Here is an 8,762-nt window from a genome sequence, read left to right as displayed (position 1 = left end):
ATATCCATCATCACACATCAACACATTTATTTTTGAACTGAGAACACTAAAGATCTATCCTTTTAGCAAATTTCAATAGTATGAAATTCAATAAAATATTTAATAATTCAGTAATACAGTATTATTAACTAGAGTCACCATACTGTATATTAGATCTCCAGAACTTATTCATCTTATAACTAAATCTTTGTTCCTTTGACCAACAGCTCCCCATTTCCCCCCAACCATCAGCCCCTGGTGACCACTCTTCTATTCTGTTCTGATTCTGAGAGCTCAATGTTTCATAATTCCACATACAAGTGAGATAATGCAGTATTTGTCTTTCTGTGTCTGGTTTATCTCATTTAGCACAATATCCTCCAGTTTCACCCATTAGGTCACAAATGGCAGGATCCCCTTTTCTAAGGCTGAATAATATTCAATTATATGTATATACACGCACCATATTTTCTTTATCCCTTCATCTTTATCCCTTCATGAACACTTAGGGTGCTTCCCTATCCTGGCTTTGTGATGGGCACTGTGATAAACTTGGGAGTGCAGATACCTCTTTAAGATTCCGTTTTCATTTCCTTTGGATATGTAGTCACAAGTGGGATTGCTGATCCTCTATATGGGAGCTCTATTTTTAATTTTGGGGGGAACCTCCATCCTGTTTCCTACAAAGGCCATACTGATTTATACTCCTACCAAGCGTGTAAATGGGCTTCCTTTTTTCAAGGCTCTCGATTCTTCTCTTTCATATCCCATATCTAGTCGAACAGCAAATCTTAATACCTTCAAAGTAAATCCAGAATCACCACTTCTCATCACCTCCACCACTGCCACCATCTTTTGTTTTTATCATTATAACAGTCTCCTCATCATACTCCTTGCTTCACCCCTACTCTTTGTGGTTTATTCTCATTAGAGCAGCCAAATGATATGTTTAAAACATAAACCAGATTATGACATAGCCAAAATTGCCAGTGACTTCCCTGTCACTCAGAGTAATGGCTAAATCCTAACAATCCTACCAGTCCTTTCATGACGTACTTCCCCACTGCTTCTCTGATCTCCCCACCACTGCTCTCTTCCATGTTCATTCCTTAAACAGACCAATCCTACTCTCCCTCCACGGTCATTGCACTTGCTGTTTCTTTTCCTGGAACTCTTCTCCTCCTACATATCCAAAAAGCTCACTCCTTCACCTCCTTCAGGTCTTTGCTCAAATGTCATCTTTTTAAGTGAGACCTTTCTCTTTTTGTTGTGTATATCATATTCCATTAGGCAAAACTGTGAGCTTTTTTGTTTGCAGGTTTGCAAGGTTTGGTTCTTTTTTCTTTTTAATTTTTTAAAAATTTATTTATTTATTTTTAGAGAGAGGGAGAGCAGGGGGAGGGGCAGAGAGAGAGAACCCCAAGCAGACTCCCTGCTGATAGTGCCCGATGCGGGGCTTGATCTCATGACCTTGAGATCATGACCTGAGCTGAAACCAAGAGTCAGATGCCCGACCAATAGTGCCACGAGACATCTCCTTTTCTTTTAAGATTTATTTATTTATTTTGGGGGGTGGGGAGGGTGGGCATAGGAAGAGAGTGAGAGAGAATCCCAAACAGACTCTCTATTAAAGGCAGCTAGGCAATTGATCCCAGTACCCTGAGATCATGACCCAAGCCAAACTCAAGAGTCAGCCACTTAACCACTGAGCCGTCCATGTGCCTCGTGCCTCTGGTTCCTTTTTTTTTTTGAAGTGAGATCTTACCTGACTACATAAAATAGCAATTCCCATCTTCCTTATCTTGCTTTAGTTTTCTCGCCATCATAATACATTTTAACTGTGACTCTGTTACCTATTTCTCTATCTCCCTCTTCCACATAGCAGACTTTCCCTATTCTGTCAAACAGTTGCTGGCACAAACTAGGAGCTTAAAAAAGATTCGTTTAATAAATAAACAAATGGATATTGTCCCTATTCTCAAAGAGCTCAAAATTTAATAGAAAAAGTAACCACCTGAACAGACGAATAACATTTGAACATTGATGCATCTGTCTATAGCAAATATATGAACCAGTGCTGTGGGAATACAGAAGACAGAGCAAAGAACTCAGAGAAGGGGAAGAAGTGAGGAAGGAACCACAAAGACAGGGAAAATAGACTTGGATCTCGAAGGATGCCTAAGAGTTTATTTCTGGGAAAAGAGAAGGACATCAATTATGCAATGGAGGAGTGAGCAGCCTAGAATGCTAGCACAGGGTATGCAAGAGTGCATGACAGAAATGAGCCCAAAGAGGTGTTTTGGAGACAGAAATGGAGGAACTTCTGCCCCCCACACCTACCCCCACTCCCTTGGTTCATCTGGACCGGAACCAGAATTTCTCATGTCCCTACCCTGCATCCAGCTTCCACCACGCATCATGCTATCTCCTAAAGAGCCAGCGGAGTTAAACTTCTCAAAGGCAGGTCTAGACATCATTCCCTATTAAAACTAATTGTCATTCATTATTGGTTCTTTGAACCAAACTCAACTCTTTAGCTGACATAAAAAGGTTATAAGTGAAGTGAAATTTTCCATTTTTTTGTGTGTTTTATTTGTTTAGTTTGTTTTGTTTTCCTACCTCCTAAAATTTTCCATTTTGTGGTGTTTTGTTTGTTTGCTTTTCAACCTCCTCAAATATTCCATTTTTATTAAAGTTTTTTTTCATTTTATTAACCCAGAAATGCCATACTGGGATCCAAATTAACATCTGATACAAACGCTGTTTTAGTAGTTCTGGTCTGGCCTCCTGACAAATGATCTCCTTCAACAGTAGTTCTCAAATTTCAGCGTGCACCAGATTCTTCTAGAGAGCTTGTGAGAATACAGATTACTGCATTCTGTCCCCAGAGATTATAATTTGGTAGTTCTAGCGTGAGGCCAAGAACTGGCATCTCTAACGAATCCCAAGACAATGTTGCTGCTGCTATCTGGGGGCCACCATTTGAGAGCCATTGTCCTGTGACAGCTATAACCATGTGATTAACTCTGAAACCATTTAATATGTTCATGGGAAGTGAATTCCGCCAAGAATGTCAAAGTATGGTTTTTAGAAAAAATGGCAGCTTCTGCTCATTCATCCTGGAGCAGTTGCATAGACAGATATAGAACGGCAGATACCAGACCCACAGGGACCCTTGGGAGAACCAGCCCAGCACCCTCTTTAAGTGACCCACAGAGGTGTTCTCTGTTTTAACCTCATCTGAAAGACCTAGGGAAAAAAAAAAAAAAAAAGAAAGACCTAGGGAGAGATTCTTCTTGGTCACGGACAATCCTTTCTGAGGCCTGGTGCCAGTGGGCCCATGAGTGGCTACAAAACACCCTACTCTATCAGCCTCTACATATGTAACACCTACCTCAGAGCTCAATCAAGGCTCACAGCAAATACTTATACCTGAACGATCAAGTTCCACTAAACCCAAATACGCTGGAGGGGTTCAGTGCCAATGGAAATAACTTTTGAAATGTGTTTCTTGCCCTATGCTTATCCTGGATCTTTGATGGTGTCAATTTCAAAGAAACAGTAATTGCATGTATACTATAATTTTTGACATCAGATAATACTTTGTACAAAATCCTTCAGAGGTCAGAAAGTTTTTAATATCCTTTCATTTCCAAGAAATGAAGCAGATATGTTAAGCTGTCTGGCCTGAGGCTGTACACTGAGTCACTGCCAGGTGTAGAGATTAAAAACCCTAGAACTCTAAGAGTTCCATATTGTGCCTGAATCAATACAGTTGCCCAGTCACTGTTCCCTCACTTTTCCTGAAGAAATTACTGAAAGAATTGAAGAGAATCAAGAGCTCAGAAATAAAGAAATCACGACATTAGACTGAAATTATTCTCTGAAACCATCTAAACATAGAAATGTTTCATAATGACTTCGGTTCAGAGTACAATACTGAACACAAATGTCAACACTGTTTTCTGGAAAAACAAGTTACATAATGACCATGGTTTTAAAAAATAACACTGTTGGGGTGCCTGGCTGACTCAGATCAGGTGCCCCAGAGCACGCAACTCTTTATCTCAGGGTCCTGAATACCTCAATACCTGAGCCCCACCTGAGGTATTGAGATTTCTTAAGTAAATAAATAAACTTAAGGGGCACCTGGGTGGCTCAGTGGCTCGAGCATCTGACTCTTGGTTTCAGGGTCTTGGTCTCATGGTCCTGAGATAAGGGCCCTGAGCCCCCATGCTGGGCTCTGTGCTCAGTGTGAGGTCTGCTTGTCCTTCTCCCTCCTCCTCTGCTCCCCCTATCTCGCACACACACTTGAACTCTCCCTCTCCCTCAAATATATAATAAAAATCTAAATAAATAAGTAAATAAATAAATAAACTAAAAAATAATATAAAATAGGAATGGAAACCTGATCTAAAATGTCACATTTTGTTAAGACAAGTTGGGATGGAGATGAAGAGAGAGAGACTAAGCTTGTGCTAATTTACCAGTCTTACTAAGGACTGCTCAAAATCTTTCCTTGTAACCACACTGCGGTGACTCTGAGATACCACTGGGGGTGGGGAATGTTTCTTCTTTAGCTTTCATGGCACCTTCTGGTAGTTTGCTGTTCTCTGTACCCCCTGGCAGTTTGCTTGTTAGGGTCTTCTCCTTGGCCATACCTGACACGGGCTTTAGGGACTCTGTCTTCCTTCCTGACTAAGCAGCTTTTCTTGTCTATTGTCTACACCCATAGATGGCTGGGAGTCCAACCGTCATTTTATCTCAAACTGTCCCAGTCTGTTTTCATTTAGGCAGATGGTTCTTTTGACAGCACAACTCTCTCAAACCTTTGCTTATCTCTTCAGTTCTTGCCAGCTGCAAGTACCAAGAGCCAGCTTGCTGTATTTCTTTGCCTCCCCACACCCACACACACCCCTGCGTCCTCTGTCTCTCTTTTCTCTTTCTCCACCCCATCTTAAGTGGATTGCAAGCTCGTCTGCTCAATTGAAAGGATTTACTGAGCACCACTGCCAAGGCTGGATCTTGACACTTTAATCCACTCAGAGGTTTTAACAATGAGTGGGATGGCTCTCCCCTTAATTTGATGCCTCCCAAGACTGAGTTTTAATCAGCCTTGGTCACTCAAAGGTCTTCCCAGTTTTATAATTTATTTATTGGATTAAGCAGCAGTTGCCTTTTCCAATCCCCAACTTTTAAATTTTTTTTATTCCTCTTATTCTTGCTTGCTAACTGGCCAGTTCTTTTCTGTGCTTGTTCCTTTCTTACGGTACTGAACCAACTAAGAGCAATCAACACACATTCCTGTTTCTACACTCCCCAATTCCAAGGTGGGGATTCTCCCCACAACAATTCTCTGACACAATAAGCAATTCTCTGACACCAGGGGGTGTCCTACAATTCAATGAAATTCTGACCCTATCTTATTAAGAGACGACATGAGATCCTCATGGGCGCAGTCACACAACCTTGCCCCTACTTCAGATGCCAATCACAAGTCCGGTTTGTCTGTGCTTCTGACTCTATAAATCAAAGATTCCAAGACCTTCTCCCTGGCTTTGATTAATTTGCTAGAGTGACTCACAGAACTCGGAAAACAGTTCCAACAGCCAGATGAAGAGATACATAGGGAGAGTTCCTGAACAACGGAGCATCTGTCCTTGTGGAGTTTGGGGCCTGTTGCGCTGGCAAGTGGAGGGGTTCCGGTTTACAACCTGGAAGCTCTAGGAACACCATCCTTTGGATTTTTACAGAGGCCTTGTTACAAAGGCATGATTGATTAAATCATTGGCCATTGGTGGCTGATCCAACCTCCAGAACCTCTCTGGAAATTAGGGGGTGGAAAGGAGAGTCCCAACCTTCTATGCGGGGTTGGTTGCCCTGGCAACCAGCCCCATCCTTAAAAGCGGGCTAAGTCACTCCATTAACATAACAAAAGATACTTTATCACTCTCATCTCTTGGAAAATGCCAAGGATTTGAGGAACTCTGTGCAGGGGATGGAAACCAAATATATATTTCTTATAAATCACAATATCACCATTCCTAACATTGTTTTCTAACCTTTTCTCTAGGTTCTAATGCAAGAGACAGCAAACTTTCCATAAAGGTTGGGATAGGCAATATTGTACCTCTGCAGGCCACAGTCCTGCAGCAAGTACTAAGCTCGGCTGCTATAGCTCGAAGACAGCCAGACAGTAATGACATGGATGAGTATGGCTGTGTTCCAGGAAAACTTTATTTATGGGCACTGAAATTTGAATTGCATATCATTTGCACATATTGTGAAATGGTATTTTTCTTTTGACTTTTTTTCAATCATATGAAAATGTAAAAACCATTCTTGGCTTGCGGGTTGTATGAAAACAGAGAACAGGCCAAATTTCAGCCTGTGGGCCGCAGTTTGCTGACCCCTCTTTAGAATTCGAAGTTGCTTCATGACATGCATTCCAAGTCATCACGGGTGACCATTTAACCGAAAGTCTCGGCTCTAATTTGGATCATTAATGTTTTCCTTGAGTTTTGGCATGGCAGCATCATATTTCGAGGTATCAGTTTATCACTCAGGATGACAGATTTTGCTGTCATTCAAACAGTCCCCAAGTCTCATCAGCTCAGAATCACAAATGTTTATTTCAATGTATATTGTGGCAAGGTCAGCAGGAGGGTTCCACACATCATAGTCAATCAGGGACCCAGGCTGGTAGAAGAAGCTCCATCTCTGCTCATCCCTGCTTCCAAAATTGTTGACACATGAGAGTGAACATGGTAAATTGGGCATTCATTATTCAATTACTTCCTAAAAGTGGCATGTGTCACCACCACTGGCATATTACTGGGCACACCTGACTTTCAAGAAGAAAAGCACAATCCTATCACCATTAGGTAGAAGAGTTTCCCAGGAACTCTGAGAACTAGAACATGTTTGAACAGTCCTGATGACCTGGACACAGGAATAGGTTACAGAATACTTCCAAAAACTTTCACCAGTAAAACCAAAAACAATAAATACAACTTTCTAAATACCAGAGGAGAAAGAAGCAAAGACAGCATTGTCTATATAGTAAGGATAAACATGGATACCTTAAAAAATGGAAGCCAAAAACCACAATGATGGAAATAAAGTCCAACTTATCACTTTTGAAAATAAATGTAAATGGGTTAAACTCTCAAACTGGGATGCCCGGGTGGCTCAGTGGTTAAGCACCTGCTTTCAGCCCAGGGCATGGTCCTGGAGACCCAGGATCGAGTCCCACATCAGGCTTCCTGCATGGAGCCTGCTTCTCCCTCTGCCTGTGTCTCTGCCTCTCTCTCTCTCTGTGTGTGTCTCACGTGAATAAATAAATAAAATCTTTTAAAAAAATAAATAAATAAACTCTCAAACTGATTGAATAAGACAAAGTCTAACTACAGATGATAAAACAAATGACACAAAAGGTTAGACCAAGGAACAGCAAACTATGTCTCATAGGCCAAATCCAGCCCAGTCCACTTTTGACTTTTATAAATAAAGTTTTATTGGAACTCAACCATGCCCATCTGTTTATGTACTGTCCATGGTGGTTTTCTGTGGAATATTAACAGAAACCGTATGGCCCACAAAGCCTAAAATATTTACCTGCCTCTTTACAAAATAAAAAGTTGACTGACCTCTACATTAGACAATGAAGGATAGACTAAGATATAGAATACAAATAGAAATAAACAATTATTATAATATTAATAAAGTGGGATGAAATGTCAGCCTTCACTAAGTATATAGAAAATTCCTGTGTGTTAATGAAAAGGAAAATGAGCTCAGAGTAGAACAATTCACTTTTTTTTTTCAATTTCTTTTTAAACTACATAATACTCTGCTTAAGGTAGAGGCTTATTTAATTTCCCAAATCATAATTCTTCCTTTATAATCATGAAGGTTAGATAATAGTTGTTCTTCCTATCTAAACCAATTATTCAATATCTAATTTGCCTCCTTTCAAAGACTGGTATTTGAGTAAACCCCACAACACAATACTGTGGACACAGTGTTTGATAATGCTGGAATGAATTTTTTTTTAATTTTTATTTATTTATGATAGTCACACAGAGAGAGAGAGAGAGGCAGAGACATAGGCAGAGGGAGAAGCAGGCTCCATGCACCGGGAGCCCGATGTGGGATTCGATCCTGGGTCTCCAGGATCGCGCCCTGGGCCAAAGGCAGGCGCTAAACCGCTGCGCCACCCAGGGATCTCTTGGTTGAACATATGAAAAATTTTAGGGAATTATGAATAGCATGCATTTACAACATACATAAGACCTTAACAACATCATTAAACCAAAATACTTTATATAAAGTGTTTCTTTAAATTAGGTAAATGCAATTTTTCTCCATCTTTACACTATTCTTATATTGGATTAAACTTTTTAAACTACAATCTGAAAACATGATAGCTCACCTATCTGCAATATATGCTCCTCTCTTTTAATGGGTTGGAGGGCTCTATCCTAGTTTGAAGGGAATTCTCCACTAAAGTTAAAGTGAGCTTACATGCTCTGGAAGAAATCAGTTCCTCTAATACATCTGGGTCATCGAAAAAAAGAGCCCATGTATCCATTACACATATTTCAATCCACTGCTAAGTTTTAGAACATCTATGAAAGATGGTGTATACATCCATGAGTTCCCCCAGGTAATTAGTATCATGAAATGGTGTCTTAATGTTGACTATCCTTCCCCAACACTCTTGGACAATTTGTTTATTGGAAAAAAGCAAGACTGTGACACATCCCCACCCCCCTCCTATT

At 40.5% G+C, this 8,762-nt stretch overlaps 1 protein-coding gene across 3 annotated transcripts in view; it reads right to left on the bottom strand.

Annotated features, from left to right (window-relative positions):
- FAM177B (family with sequence similarity 177 member B) overlaps positions 1-8,762 on the bottom strand; it is a 69,989-nt gene that overhangs the window by 22,330 nt on the left and 38,897 nt on the right. The gene's annotated exons all lie outside the window — the stretch shown is intronic.

This window comes from Canis lupus, chromosome 38 (genome assembly GCF_003254725.2).
Source record: "Canis lupus dingo isolate Sandy chromosome 38, ASM325472v2, whole genome shotgun sequence".
Taxonomy (NCBI): domain Eukaryota; kingdom Metazoa; phylum Chordata; class Mammalia; order Carnivora; family Canidae; genus Canis; species Canis lupus.
The sequence above is the reverse complement of the archived record's forward strand: the minus strand, read 5'-3'. Positions and strand labels throughout refer to the sequence as shown.